The sequence below is a fragment of the Neopelma chrysocephalum genome, unplaced genomic scaffold (assembly GCF_003984885.1).
Source record: "Neopelma chrysocephalum unplaced genomic scaffold, ASM398488v2 Primary Assembly neopelma1_96533, whole genome shotgun sequence".
Classification (NCBI taxonomy): domain Eukaryota; kingdom Metazoa; phylum Chordata; class Aves; order Passeriformes; family Pipridae; genus Neopelma; species Neopelma chrysocephalum.
The window spans coordinates 160,609-177,130 of NW_020925179.1; the positions used below are offsets into that span (position 1 = coordinate 160,609).

The window sequence follows — 16,522 nt, forward strand, 5'->3', positions numbered from 1 at the left end:
GTTATAAGTGTCGCTGCCTGCATTAGCTTTAGGTGTGAATTTTTCTTCCAAGGGTCAGGTAGCATTTGCTCTATGTGTGTTATATTAGAGTGGCCCTTAGGAAAATGGAGGTTGGTGTCACGCGAGACCGGGGCAACTCTTTGAAGTGCCCGGTGCAGGGGCTGCAGTGGTCTTTTCCCTTGGCAACTACACCCAGGAACAAGAGAGTGAGTTCCAGAAGCACTGGGGATTTTACCCTGTCTCCTGAGTTCCTGCAATGCTAAACTTCAGGGGCCCACCCTTCCTGCAGGTCCCGAGATGCTGGGGACAGTCCCTCCCCAGCTCAACTCAGATGGGGGGGGGTGAGGGCAGTCCCCCAAACCCGAACCACATGGTGGTATGAAATAATTCACCAAAAATCTTTCCTATTTAACTGAAACTACAACATTATCCACCCTGAATATTTTATACCATCAAGTTATATCAGATTTAAACCTTCCAACAATACACATACATATATATATATATATACATATTCCAACTATATACACATTTACAAATATACAGGTACAGTGTTATGGATAGTTTACCCAAAAATTAGGTCCCTTTGGGTTATACACTGTGTTTCCCCATCTTTCTGCATTCCCTACTAAGTGCAACCTGGTCCTTGGGCAAAAACAATCCCAAGAATGGGTTTGCCTTTGCTTGAGGCAGGACTAATCCAAACCATTTTCCCTAACATACATCTCAGGTGCACAACGGGGACTTCATCTACAGTGTGAAGGGGCTCTGATTGGGAGGGGCCAGCTTGGTTGACAGAGCCTCTAGTGTTGACTAACCAAGTAGCCTTTGCTAGATGCTGATCCCAATGCTTAAAAGTCCCCCCGCCCAATGCCTTCAAAGTAGTTTTGAACAGTCCATTACACTGTTCAACCTTCCCAGTGGCTGGTGAACGATAGGGAATATGATATACCCACTCAATACCCTGCTCTTTAACCCAGGTGGTAACTAGACTATTCATAGAATCATAGAGTCATAGAATCATAGAATCAGCTGGGTTGGAAGGGACCTCCGAGATCATCAAGTCCAACCCTTGATCCACTACTGCTGCGGTTACTAGACCATGGCGCTAAGTGCCACATCCAGTCTCTTTTTAAAAATCTCCAGGGACGGAGAATCCACTACTTCCCTGGGCAGCCCATTCCAATGCCTGATTACCCTCTCTGTAAAGAAATTCTTTCTAATATCTAACCTAAACCTCCCTTGGCACAACTTGAGACCATGCCCTCTTGTCTTGCTGACAGTTGCCTGGGAAAAGAGACCAACCTCCACCTGGCTACAACCTCCTTTCAGGTAGTTGTAGAGAGTGATGAGGTCTCCCCTGAGCCTCCTCTTCTCCAGGCTGAACAGCCCCAGCTCCCTTAGCTGCTCCTCATAGGACTTGTGCTCGAGTCCCTTCACCAGCCTTGTTGCCCTCCTCTGGACCTGCTCCAGCACCTCAATGTCCTTCCTGAACTGAGGGGCCCAGAACTGGACACAGCACTCAAGGTGTGGCCTCACCAGCGCTGAGTACAGGGGAAGAATCACATCCTTGGACCTGCTGGCCATGCTGTTCCTGATACAGGCCAGGATGCCATTTGCCTTCTTGGCCACCTGGGTACACTGCTGGCTCATGTTCAGCTTCTTGTCAATCCAAACTCCCAGGTCCCTCTCTGTCTGGCTGCTCTCCAGCCACTCTGTCTCCAGCCTGTAGCATTGCATGGGGTTGTTGTGGCCAAAGTGCAGGACCCGGCACTTGGCCTTGTTGAACCGCATCCCGTTGGAATCGACCCAACTCTCCAACCTATCCAGGTTCTTGAAATGAGTCCCAATGTCTGACTAAATTTGCTCTAGGGTGCCATGTCAACACAGAAATTGCTTTTCAGGGCTCAAGATGGTGTTCCGGGCAGTGACATGAGGCACAGAGTGTGTCTCCAGACATCTGGTGGTTTCTTCCACCATGGTAAGCACATAGCATTTACCTTGGTGGGTTTGCGGCAGTGTGATGTAATCAGTCTGCCAGGCCTCTCCATATCTCCATCTCCCACCATACCACAGCGGCTTTGCTCTCTTAGCCTGCTTGATTGCAGCACGTTTCACAATCATGGATAACCTGAGAAATACTGTCCAAGGTTAAATACACCCCTCGGTCTCGTGCCCACCTATAGGTGGCATCTCTTCCCTGAGGACCTGAGGCATTATAGGCCCATTGAGCTAGGAACAAGTCTCCCTTCTCCTGCCAATCAAGATCTGACTAAGACACTTTGATTTTGGCAGCTCGGTCTGCCTGTTCATTGTTGCGATGTTCTTCATTTGCTCAGCTTTTGGGCTCATGTGCGCCTACATTGTGTGTAGGCGAACGCCAGGATTACAAAGCCTGGAAAGAACAGCTTTAGAAACGAGTCCATTACAGCAGCGGCTTCCCGGGATCAAGCGAAGCAGAAAAACAACTACTTGCGTTTTCTATTGTACGGGTTCTCCCTGAGTTGTGTAATTTCCCCGACCCACGCGGCCCCATTCGGAACCATATTGTCTCCCCTTCCTGATCGCAGACTCCGCCCCTGCATAAGCAGGATGGGCTGTTTCACCCATCTCTCCCCAGTCCCTGGTTCTGTTACTGGAACACGGTCCTCCTGTATCCCCCATTGGGCAGTAGAGCCCTCAAGACACTCCCTTCCCCCCGGACCTTAGCCCAATCACGTCCCTTCTTCTTGCCCTCTCCCCGAGCCCATATAAACCGCGGGAGTTTCGAAATAAAGGTCTTTTCGCCTTGGGACACAGAGAGGAAACTTGGTCGCTCTCTCCTCCTGCTGAAGGGGGACCGTGCAACTGAATTCTTCTCTGGGAAACCTCTAGCAGAGAGTACACAATCAAGATCCGTTAATTGTGGACTCTCACAATCAGCTTCTCTACCTGGGCAGCGATGTCTTGCTACCCAAGCAGCGATATCAGAAGCCCAGATGGGTTTCCCTTTATGTTGTCAATTGGCCTTCTTCCATCTGTCCAGCCTCCCCCAACAGAGCATTGGCCACCATCCACAAGTCAGTGTAAAGTCTTGACCACTTCTCTCTTCCGGCAATATCCAAAGCCAGTTGGATGGCTCTAAGCTCTGCGACTTGACTTGATTCACCTTGTCCTTCAGTGGCTTCTGCAACCCGTCGTGTGAGGCTCCATAAGGTTGCTTCCCATTTCCGGTTTGTTCCTATGATGCGACAAGAACCATCAGTGAAAATAGTGTAATGCTTTTTGTCTTCTGGCAGTTGGTTGCATGGTAGAGCTTCCTCAGCACGTGCCACCTGTTCTACTTCCTCTTCATCTGCCATCCTCTTCATTCTTCAACTCCAGAAGCCAAGTGGTTGGCTTCGAGTCTCCCCAGGCACCTTCTGCCAGAGGTTCCAGGAAGGACCATTATCCCCAGCTGCAGAGTAGAGCACATTCTTCACCTCTGGTCGTGTCCTGACTGGCCCAAGGGCTACGGCATGGGCAATCTCCTGTTTCATCTGTTCAAAGGCTTGTTGCTGTTCCGGGTCCCACACTTCTTGCGTGTTACGAAGTAGAGAGGACTTACAATCTGGCTGTATTCTGGGATGTGCATCCTCCAGAAGCCTATGGCACCTAGGAAAGCTTGCGTTTCCTTCTTGCTGGTCGGTGGGGACATTGCTGTTATCTTGTTGATTACCTCTGTCAGGATCTGATGGTGTCTGTCCTGCCACTTCACTCCCAGGAACTGGATTTCTCTGGGAGGTCCCTTGACCTTACTCTGTTTGATGGTAAAACCAGTTTTCAGGAGGATCTGGATGATCTTCTCTCCTTTCTCAAAGACTTCTTCTGCCGTGTTCCCCCATACAATGATGTCATCAATGTACTGCAGGTGTTCTGGAGCCTCACCCTTCTCTAGTGTAGCCTAGATCAGTCCGTGGCAGATGGTGGGACTGTGTTTCCACCCCTAGGGCAGGTGTACTGCACACCCCTCCAGGTGAAAGCAAACTGTGGCCAGCACTCTACTACCAAAGGAATGGAGAAAAATGCATTAGCAATGTCAATGGTGGCATACTACTTCACTGCCTTAGACACTAGTTCATACTGAAACTCCAGCATGTCTGGCACAGTGGCACTCAACGATGGGGTAACTTCATTCAAGCCACAATAGTCCACTGTCAGTCTCCATTGGGCTTATGCACAGGCCAAATGGGGCTGTTGAAGAGTGAGTGAGTCTTGCTGACCACCCCTTGGCTCTCCAGCTCGCGGATCATCTTATGGATGGAGATCAGAGTCTAGGTTCATGCGGTATTGCCCACAATGCACTGTTGTGGTGGCGATTGGCACCTACTGTTCTTCAGTCCTTAGCAGTCCCACAGCAGAAGAGTTCTCTGAGAGACCAGGCAATGCATTCAACTGTTTAATCCCTTCTGTCTCTACAGCAACTATCCCAAAAGCCCACCGATGTCCTTTTGGGTCTTTGAAATACCCATTCTTCAGGTAATCGATACCCAGGATACATGGAGCTGTCAGAGACTGAAATGGTTAATGATTTACACATTCTAGGATTGCCAGGGGACTTTTGCAGGCTGGGAAGAGGCAGCTGGACCCATCCCCCCTGCCAGTGCTGCTGAAGGTGTCAAGTCCTGAAAAGGCAAGAAGAACCATGTTTACCAGGCCCCTCACAGGAACTCTGTGCAGACCCAGGAGATGTTGGAGGCTCGTGGCATGGCCCGGGACACTGTCCATGGATATAATAACTCATAACTTCTTTGAGTGTGTGGGCTGGAAGCTGCAACTACCAAGTTTCATCGCTGGACCCCGTGGGCGGTGACTATATACATTTTTCCACTCTCATCTTTTCTTTCCCTTACCCTCCCTTACCCTTATCCTATCTTTCCTTTCTCTCCCTTATGCATTTCCCCTAAAGGTTATCTTTATGCCATATTGCTATAGATGAGAGATATAGATGATAACACCCAAAATGGCAACATACCTGTTTACCTTTGAAACAAAATTGTTCTAAAATAAACCCTACATATATATGTTTTCAAACAGTGATTATTTAGTGTCGTTTCACTCTAATCCACCCCAAGGGATTTATTAATAAGAACCTGGGTTACCCCCTCCCTTTCTGGGGTGGGTCGTAAACAGGGGTGTCTGGACCAGTCACAATGGGGTGTTTCTGCTCACTTCAGCTTCCAACACCGTCATCTCTTGAGAGCCCCCTGTCACCCTGTCACTCCAGAAATAGAAATAGACTCCACCTCCACATGCCCTGATGGCATTAGAGTGCATTGTGCACCAGTGTCTACCAAAGCCCTGTCTTCTTGTGGTTCTGATGTGCTAGGCCATTGGATCCACACAGTCCAAGAGACACAGTTATCCCGTGCCTCTACCTGGCTAGAGGCAGGGCCCCTCTAGTGCTGGTTTTGGTAGTTGTGACTTTCTCCCTGTGAATACATCTGAATGGTCCCTTCTGGAAGGTTGGTGTGACAAATTATATGCGTGCAGGTACCCCAGATACCATGCTACAGCTAAAGTACTAGGAAAAATTTTATTTCCAAAAGTTGAAAATGCTAACAAATACGGTGCTAGTTACACCAGGCAGACAAAACGCAGAGCGCCTGTTCTCTCGGTGCCTTTTTATAGCCTGCCTGGCCCTCCTGTGGGGGCTTCCAGACATGATTGTGAGAACTTTATCTTTTCTTGTAACAAGGAGTCAACCTCCCTGGCAGGCAGAGAGAGAAATACACATAAAGCTATTCATGGGAAGAAATCCTCTCCCAGGCAGCAAAGTTTCCTTGAGTATTTTTTTTCCTCCTCAAGCAATTCTTCCAAAGGTTTTCTACACTTACATTCGATTCCCTCACTCAAGGAAAACATTCCCACCAGGACTAGAAATATAGAACATAATAGTGTACAGAGGCATGTGGCAAAGCATATAGGAAAGGAATGAACATGTAATGCTATGAGGTGAATGCCCCAGTCTTCCTGTCACGATATTAAACCGTTCAGCTAGCAAGGCATCACCGACAAGGTGCCTTAGTCACCATATGGAATCCCGCCGATGGCAAAGTCCCTCTCAATGCAGCTGGTTCAGCAGTTATGTGGAAGCAGCACATGCTGTCAGACTGAGAACAGTGCGTGTAGTGTTGAGACAGGAGGCAGCATATCAGCAACTGGACTGGGAAAGTTCTCAAATACAGAGGTTTTTGTGGACACTGGTGCAACATTTTCTGTGTTAAATCAAGAATTAAATGTTAATGTATCTTTGAATGTTATAGGAGCAACTGGCCAACATCAGAATGTATCGTTTATGAAACCTTTAAGTTTCAAATTAGGTAAGACCTTAGGTATGCACAAGTTCCTTTATATGCCTGATATGGTTTGAAGCTGGCTCCCTGCCAAGTCTCCAAACCTTACCACCAGAAGTCCCCCCCCCCCCCCCAACAAAAAAAAAACCTCAGGGAGAAGAGGGAGAAAAAAACTAAGAAAAACCCGAAAACGAGAGAGAGGACAACCAAACTTATATATATAAATATATTTACACTTATATACAATTTCACAAGGGAAAGGGAAAAGGGAAGGGGAAAAGGAACAAAACTAAAATAAAATATATATATATATATCCCAATCAGTAGCCCGAGATCTAGTAACTAAAGAACAAAAGAGTTAGCAAAGAAGATATCTCACTACTCTCCTGGGACAACCGAGAGTCGCTCCGGAACGATCGCCGGCAACCTCTGTCTCCCAAGGTCGGCAAGGCCTAGCCAGGCCTCGCTCCCCAACACGGCAGACTCAACAGCAGGGAACCTGCACCTCCAAGCCGCCGGAAGGAAAGAGAGTGAAGGCCTCTCCTCCTCTCTTCTTATAGTCTGGCTTACGTAAAAATCGTAGGGAATACTGGGTAAATCTGGACCCTTCCTTGGTTACAAACTGGTCACCAAGGAAGGCCTAGCCCAAACCACCACAATGCCTCATGCACCTAAATCGCTTGTAGGATGGGATTTATTAGAAAAATTGAATGCAGGAATTAAGTTTGAAAATGGGGAAATGCAAATTAAAGTAAGAGAAAATGAACTAATCTAAGTCTTAAGTCTTGCTTTAATTCAGCTACAGATATCGGGAGAAGTGCTGTCATCGATCAAGTCTTCCTGGGGATGTGGGCCGATGGGACCCCAGGAAGGGCTAAAACTGCACAACCAGTACAAGTAAGGCTAAAACCCAGAACACAATTGGTAAGAATCAAACAGTATCCTCTCTAACTAGAGGACAGAAAAGGGATTAAGGAGATAATTGACAATTTTATCAAATTTGGGTTGTTAATTGAATGTGAATCAGAACATAATACCCCTATATTGCCAATCCAAAAACCGGATGGCAAAAGTTATAGGTTGGTACAAGGTTTAAGGGCCATTAATAAAATTGTTGAAGATCTCCACCCAGTAGTAGCAAATCCATATACACTTTTGACCAAACTAAAAAATGAATATGTCTGGTTTTCTGTTCTAGACTTAAAAGATGCCTTTTTCTGCCTGCCTTTGGACCCTAAAAGTCAAAAATTGTTCACCCTTGAGTGGGAGAATCTGGACACAGGTCGCTGATCCCAGCTCACCTGGGCCGTATTACCTCAAGGATTTAAAAATAGCCCCACGATCTTAGGGAATCAACTTGCAAAAGATCTTGAAGAATGGACTGCACTGTCAGACAGCGAAGTCCTCCTGCAGTATGTGGATGACTTGTTAATTGCCACCAGGACCCAGGATGAATGTGGAGAATGGACTGTAAGCTTGTTAAACTTTCTAGGACTGAAAGGGTACAAGGTATCCAAAAACAAAGCCCAAATTGTCAAGAAAGAAGTCACCTATCTAGGATATGAAATCTCAGGAGGACAACGTCAACTGGGACCAGAGAGGAAAAAAGCCATCTGCAAAATACCTTTGCCCCAGACTCCAAAAGAACTTCGCACATTTTTAGGAATGACTGGCTGGTGTAGACTTTGGATCTACAAATATGGACTGATAGTCAAACCCCTATATCAGATTCTACAAGACGGGATTAAACAATTAGTGTGGACTGGGGAAGGTGTATTAGGGAGAGGTTCGAGGATATACTGAAGTTTGAAAACTCAGACACCATTGAAAGCTTAACAAAAACCAAGATTTATTATCAAGAGGGTGGCCAACAAAACAAACCAACCCAAAAGGGAGGAAGGAGGAGAGAAATAAGCCCCAGTTACCCAGTTATTGCCCATAAAGTTATCTTACCGACCTAGCATGCCCATAATTACCCATAGCAGAAGCGGCATCCTTGGAGAGTCAGTAAGTTCACAAAACTGGCAGGCGTCCCCACCAAAAGGCAACGTTGTCCTTGGTGTGAAGTTAGCTTCCCTCCCAGAAAGCACTATCTACTTTTATACAATTAACTGAGTGACCACAACCTCCCAGGTGTGGCCAGCACCGCCCAGCCAGAGGCCCTCAGTTCCACCTCCCGGTTATGTAAGTGCATCTCTTCTGCGCATGTGTGAGGACTTCGGAAATCCCCTCACGCACGCGCAGTATGCTTTGGGGGTCTTCCTTAATTGAGTCTGGGGGTGAGCCTTCCTCCCCTCCTCATCAAAATCTCCTTCAAATGCCCTTGGCAGACAATTAGCCAATCACAGAATACCAATTAAAACAGTTTATACGAGAAGCTCTCTTCAAGGACAACTTTCCCATTTATCAGTGCTTGTTTTCCCATAACTTGGCAGGGAAAGAGCAAAGCTTTCACAGGTGGCAGGGCCAAACACAGACCAAAAATATCAGCATAATTCACCCTGGTACAGAAGGTAAGCAAGCTTTCCATCAAGTAAAGAAAGAACTGATGCAAGCACCTGCACTAGGCCTCCAAGATGTGACCAAACCCTTCTGGCTTTTCTCACGTGAAAGGCAAGGGATTGCATTGGGAGTCCTAGCCCAGCAGGTAGGACCATATCGATGAGCAGTGGCATACTTCTCTAAGCAATTAGATGAAGTAAGCAAAGGATGGCCAGGATGCTTGAGGGCAGTAGCAGCAGTAGTGCTAAATATACAAGAAGTACGAAAGTTCACAATGGGACAGAAAATGACTGTTCCAGTATCACATGTGGTTTCAGCAGTGCTAGAACAGAAAGGGAGTCACTGGCTCTCTCCATACAGGTTTCTCAAATACCAAGCCATCCTAGTAGAACAAGATGATGTCGAAATCATCACCACTGACATCGTAAATCCAGCCACCTTTTTGTCCAGTTCAACGACTGCATGGGAACCAGCACATCACAATTGCATTGAAACAATTGGGGCAACGTATTCCAGTCGACCGGACTTTAAAAATACACCACTGCCTGAGGCGGAAACGTGGTTTACCAATGGAAGCAGCTATGTGAAAAACAGAACCCGCAAGACAGGGTATGGAGTAATGACTGTAGATCAAGTCATTGAAGCACAGGCACTTTCTGCCAGCACCTCTGCACAAAAGGCAGAGATAATTGTGCTCACCAGAGCATTGCAATTAGGAAAAGGAAAGGACATCAATATATGGACAGACTCAAAGTATGCTTTTGGCGTAGTGCATGCCCACAGAGCACTATGGAAAGAAAGAGGATTGCTCACATCTCAAGGAAAACAGATAAAGCACGCTGAAGAAATCTTAAAGCTACTCGAAGCTGTCCAATTACCAAGAAAGCTTGCCATTATGCATTGCAGAGGACATCAAAAAGGTAATACGGACCCAGAAAAAGGTAATCAATTGGCAGATCAAGAGGTGAAAAAGGCAGCAGAAAATGGCCAAGTAGGACTCGCATCCTTAATCCCTGATGGCAAGATCATAGAGGTAAGCTCTAATGTATCATATTCAAAGGAAGATTTAAAATTAATAAAAGATCAGCAAACTCAACTCAAAGGTAACATGTACCACTTAAAAACAGGACAAGTAGTAGTACCTGAAAGGGTACTATGGAAAGTTGTACAGGCAGAATATAACAAAACTCATTGGGGGGCAGATGTGATGCATAAACGTCTAAAGAAACAAATAATAGGATGAAATTTATACACTACAGTAATCCAGGTTACTAAACAATGCAAAACTTGCCTCTATTATAATCCTCATACAACCAATAAAATCGAGATAGGGACAATTGGCAAAGGTAACCTTCCAGGACAACACTGGCAGATAGATTTCTCAGAGCTGCCTAGGAAAGAGGGGTACCGATACCTATTGGTCCTAACAGATACCTTCTCAGGCTGGCCAGAGGCTTCCCTGACCCGAAGGCTTGAGAAGTTGTCAAGGTACTAAATGAAATTATCCCCAGGTTTGGAGTACCTGACATCATCTCTTTGGACCGAGGACCTCATTTTGTAGCTATTATTATACAAAGGATTAGCAACATTCTGCAAATTAATTGGCAGTTACACACTCTATAATGACCACAGACAAGTCGTCAAGTGGAAAAAATGAATCATTTGATAAAACAACAATTGGCAAAAATCTGTCAAGAAGTAAATCTGCTTTGGTACCAGGCTTTACCTCTAGCCTTATTGCGAATAAGGGTCAAACCTAAGACTAAAGAAGGGCTAAACCCTTTTGAGATGTTATACGGGAGACCCTATGGAAATTATTATCAAGGAGAAGAAGACCTCATACAAGTTGGGGAAGGATATATACGGGAATATCTGATCTCATTGAGTCAGAAATTAACAAACAAGCAATGAGTACTCGCTCAAGGGGAATAGACCAGCCCTTACATAACATTTCCCCTGGAGAGTGGGTGTATGTTAAAACTTTTTCAGGCCAACCACTAGATGAGAAGTGGAAAGGACCATACCAAGTGCTTCTGACAACCTTCACAGCAATCAAAATCAAAGAACAACCTACCTGGATTCACTATTTATGAGTAAAGAAGGCACCTAAAGAAACATGGACGTCAGAATCAGTAGGACCTACAACCCTCAAGTTTACTCGACACTAACCTTTGGAACTCTGATAAGTACAACAACTCTGGCTCAAGCCATTACCTTAGACTGGTCGTGGTCGCAGGCTTATATCGGATATTCTGGTATGTCTGGAAGAGACATTTCTAATTTAAACCTGGCCACTGTGGTCATGCACAAAGATGAATCATATTTAAAACACAATTGGAAGAAAAGGAATGAGCTTAGTACCTTAACTGGAATAATTGGGGAGGAAATACGGATAGGATGTAGAGGAATTAATGTATATCTGCCCATGAAAAACGAATTTCCCACACTCAAATCACTGTAAAAGACTCCATAGAATATAACAAGGGAAAAACGACTGGTCAGTCCGTCTGTGCATCTGATCAATGCTGGCACAACTTTACGTTGGACAAACCAGTTTCCATAGTATGTCTTTGGGCTACTTTAAAAGGAGACAAGGCATTATCAAAGAAATTTGTAATGGACACTGAAATAGACACCACAACAACAGTATCTACTTCAACAGTAGAGACTTCTGCTAAACTGACTCCTTCCTCATATACACCCTCAGAATGTACAGAAAAAAGTCATAATCTTTCTCTTGTAGGACCTTATGTAATTAGACAATCTAATGAGCCGAAGTTACTCCTGGACCCTACATATTCACTAAAAAAGGTCCAGGTAAAAATCCAAACAGACATATCCTCTATAAAAGGGGATTGTCGACCCTTCATTCTCCAAAGCCTTAAAGGATGGAGTGCTTGGTTGAGAACTAGATCCCACCATGAAAGAACATGAAAAGATCTAACAGGATGGTTTGGACCAGGACTAGGTGTATTAAATTCCATAGATCAGGAAATATTAATTAATAAACTCAGCACTGTAACCTCTGATTTGGGAAAACTGGAGGTACCACTAAGATCATCATTAATGACTATAGCTGAAACACAATATCTTACTGCAGACTTGATGATTTTGTTAGCTAAACACACATCTGAAGATTTTCAGGTTGTGACCAATTTTTTAGGTTTACAAGAAAATGTCTCAATAGCAATACAGTGTATCCAAACTCAGCAATGGATACAATCTGTAGCTGCGGGAATCATTAGAGAAGGAACATCAGGAATTTTGCCTCCAGAAATAAGAGAGATGATATCTAGAAATGACACCACAACCAAGTTTGAGAAAGAACATCAGGCATGGTGGCAATTAGTAAACTTCACATATAACTCAAAGCAGGAGTAGATAGAAGCATATGTTCTTACCATCCATGAGGCAAAAGAAAGGACCATATTTCCTGTCTTAGTATTAGGAACAATACACGGACATAGTAGTTAGACCCATGAGACATAATGTCTGGGCAAGCTATGATAGGGACATAGGGAGATGGCAAACTATCAGCACAGAAGCCTGTATACCCAGAGAACAACTAGAATATGTATGTGAAAATGCTGTAGCAGAAAAGGAGGATTTATGTTTAGATACCAAAGATAGTGTATGTACCTTTGAAATGTTCCCAAATACACAGGCACAGTCCCAAGTATACTATGTAGGCAAAGGATGTGCATGCATCAGGACACCTTGCACAAGTATAACTATTGCTGATTGTCATCATCATGGCTAGGCTTCGCGAACGAAGATTTGGGAAGGGCTCTACCCACGTTTCTTGCAAGCGCGTTGGTGGCTAAAAAGGCCAATATGAGATAGGCATGTCCGGTTGCAAAAGACACAGCAGAAAGACTCCTTAGATGGTATATTCTGCAAGGCTCGATTTCTTCTGCGTTGTCTTTTCTCCTCAAGGGTGATCCTGCGTGCTTTCTCAAAAGCATCAGCAGCGTTATAGATGGTGTGTCTCCAGACCTCCCGATTGGAGGCCAGAGTAGACCAGTTATGGTGATCAATATGCCCAAGGCTGAGTTGTTGCTTCAGGGAGTCCTTGTATCTTTTCTTCGGCGCTCCTCTCTTGCGGCAGCCAGTGGCAAGTTCACCATAAAGCAGGATCTTAGGGACGCGGTGGTCCTTCATCCTGGATACGTGCCCTGCCCATCGCAGCTGTGTTCTCAGTAACATGGCCTCAATACTTGTGATTGCTGCCTGTTCAAGAACAGATGTATTGGTCACATAGTCTGACCAGTGGATGTTTAGGATTGTACGGAGGCAGCGTTGATGGAAGCGTTCTAGGAGACGCAGGTGGTGGCGGTAGATGACCCATGATTCGGAACCATATAAAAGGGTAGACAGCACTATGGCTCTGTAAACACTGATCTTGGTACTTTTCTTCAAGTGTTTATTACGCCATACTCTTTTATGGAGTTTTCCAAAAGCACTATATGCCTTTGCTAACCTGTTGTCTATCTCCCCGTCAATCTTACCATCTGAGGAGATGAGGCTACCTAGGTAATTAAACTGTTGGACTGATTTGAGCTCTGATTGGCTGATGGTGATGTGGGAATGGTGGGGGACTTCCTGAGGTGCAGGTTGATGGAGAACTTCTGTCTTCTTTAAGTTGACTTCCAGCCCAAAGAGCTCAGCAGCATCTGCAAAGCAGGATGTTAAACGCTGCAGGGCTGCTACTGTGTGGGCAACAAGGGCAGCATCATCAGCATAAAGCAGCTCCCGGACAAGATGGTTTAGGGTCTTGGTGTGCGCCTTCAGTCGCCTTAGGTTGAATAGGCTTCCATCAGTACGATATCGAATGTAGATACCGCCCTGATCATCGAGGTCTGCTGTGGCCCTTTGGAGCATCATGCTGAAGAAGACTGTGAATAGGGTAGGAGCAAGAACGCAGCCTTGTTTCACACCATTCTTTATTAGAAAGGGCTCAGAAAGTGTGTTGCCATATCTGACTTGGCCGTGCTGATCCTCATGAAGTGAGATGATCATTTTAAGGAACTTGGGGGGACAACCTAAACGTTCCAAAATCTGCCAGAGACCTTTTCTGCTCACAGTATCGAAAGCCTTGGTGAGGTCGACAAAGGTTACATAGAGACCTTTGTTCTGTTCCCTACACTTCTCTTGCAGTTGTCTGAGAACAAATATCATGACTGTGGTGCTCCTGTTGGCTCTGAAGCCACACTGACTTTCAGGTAGAATTCCTTCTGCTATAGCGGGAATTAGTCTGTTCAGGAGTGTTCTTGCCAAGATTTTGCCAGCAATGGAGAGCAGAGCAATACCACGGTAATTTGAGCAGTCTGATTTAGTACCTTTCTTCTTATACAAGGTGATGATGACTGCATCACGAAGGTCTGAAGGTAGTTCACCTAGTTCCCAGCAGCGCACCACAAGCTCATGAAATTTAGCATGGAGTGCAAGGCCCCCATGTTTCCAGACTTCAGGTGGAATTCCATCAACCCCAGCTGCCTTGCCAATTTTCACCTGCTGTATGGCCTTGAGGGTTTCTCCTAAAGTGGGGGCAGTATCCAATTCGTATTTCACCGGTCGTTGTGTGATGGACTGAATTGCTGAGTCTTGGACTACACGGTTGGTACTGAAAAGAGTCTGAAAGTGTTCAGACCATCTATTCAGTATGGAGGTTTTATCTGTCAGAAGCGTTTGACCATCTGCACTGAGTAGTGGGCTATGGATTTGGTATGTAGGCCCGTATGCTGTTTTGAGGGCCTCATAGAATCCTTTGTGGTCCCCTGTATCTGCACAAAGTTGAGCTTTTGCAGCTAGATCGGTCCACCACTTGTTCTGGATGTCACGGAGTTTCTGTTGGAGTTTGCTGCATGCAAGACGAAAGGCTACTTTTCTTGCGGGACAGGATGGCAGTGCAAGGTGTGCTTGGTGGGCGGTTCTCTTCTTCCTCAACAATTCCTGGATTTCATGATTGTTTTCATCAAACCAGTCTTTGTTCTTCTTGAGGGAGAACCCTAGGGATTCTTCGGAGGATTGCAGGATGCAGCTTTTAATATGATGCCAAATTGCTTCAGGAGAGGAATCTGCAGAATCTGTGGAATGGTTATCAAGCTTAGTTTGAAGGTTTGCCTGGAATCTTTCTCTTACTGTGTCTGATTGGAGATTGTTAACTTGGAGTCTTCTCCTTGGGATACTGCCCTTTTTGGGTTTGAATTTGAGATTGAAATTGAGTTTACAGCGCACAAGCCGATGGTCTGTTTGACATTCTGCGCTGGGCATCACGCGGGTATGGAGGACATCGCGGACGTCTCTCCGTCGCACCAAGACATAATCAATGAGGTGCCAATGCTTAGATCTGGGGTGCATCCAGGTTGTCTTTAGGCTATCTTTCTGCTGAAAGATAGTGTTGGTAATGGTAAACTGTTGCTCCGCACAGAATTCTAGCAGAAGTCGACCATTATCGTTGCAGTTTCCAACGCCATGCTTGCCTAATATTCCTTTCCATGCTTCAAAATTTTTGCCTACTCTGGCGTTGAAATCACCAAGGATAATGATCTTATCATCTGCAGGCACCTTTTGGGTAAGGTAGCGCAGGTCAGCGTAAAATTTATCTTTTTCAGCAGGGTCAGCTTGGAGAGTTGGGGCATATATGCTGAAGATGACAACGCGTTGGTTGTTATTTAGTGGAAGGCGTAGGGAGATAATGCGATCAGAGTGACCTGTCGGCAGATTTTCGAGTTTAGGGACAATAGAGTTTTTGATCATGAAGCCGACACCAGAGAGATGTTTTTCGGTTCTGGACTTACCTGACCAAAAGAGAGTGTAACCGGCACCGTGTTCTCTGAGGCTGCCTTCCTCATGAAGGCGAACTTCACTGAGAGCAGCTATGTCGATGTTGAGACGGGCCAGCTCATGGGCAATTAGGGCAGAGCGACGCACAGGACGTCCGCTGTCCGCAGAATCGAGCATGGTTCTGATGTTCCAGCATGCTAGAGTTAATTTAGGTACACCTTTGGAGGCAGGTGCGTGCCTTTGTCTTTTGCTCTTTGTGCGACCGCATTGGAAGAAGATGCCCGTCGGTCTGCGGTTAACCAACCGGGTGAAGGTGGAGATGAGCTTTGTTTAGGCCACCTTTTCTAGGCCCCTCTCCGAGTGGAGCAAGCAGTGCTGTCCTTGAAAAGGCTGCTTGGTCATTCAGGGTGCTGCCCCAAGAGACTCTCATCTCCGTCAGTCTCAAATGACCAATATCCTGAACCGCCTGCATGCAGGGTTGAGTCTGCGGCTCCCAGTGCACCTTTCACCTACCGTTTCGACCCTCGCCCGTCGCTGCAGGACTTTTTGCATGTGGGTCACGGCAGCAGTAGTCTGGTGGAACCTGCTGACTCACTGCCCCCACCGCTTTGGCATCCGCCGGGAATCACAATGTCCAGAAGCAGCGAGGGAAGCAGGGGAGAACCACGTCTCCTCATAGGCTCCAGCCTGTTGCAGGATTCAAATTGTGTGAACAATTTCTATTGCATTTCTGTAGGCCTTGCTTGACATGACTTTAGAAGTTGTAAGCTGTAATGTTTATACTTATAGACTGCGTGAAAATATGTAATGTTTATACTTGTTAGCTGTGTGTCTAATTATAAGGTTTGAGAACATAGTATGTTTATAGCAAGAAAGCCTTGAGAAAGTACAGATAAAGGTACACCTGCAGATTTCAGAAA

At 45.7% G+C, this 16,522-nt stretch overlaps 1 pseudogene; it reads right to left on the minus strand.

Moving 5' to 3' along the window:
- Positions 1 to 3,514: 3,514 nt before the first annotated feature.
- LOC113981416 overlaps positions 3,515 to 16,522 on the minus strand; it is a 23,769-nt pseudogene continuing 10,761 nt past the window's right edge.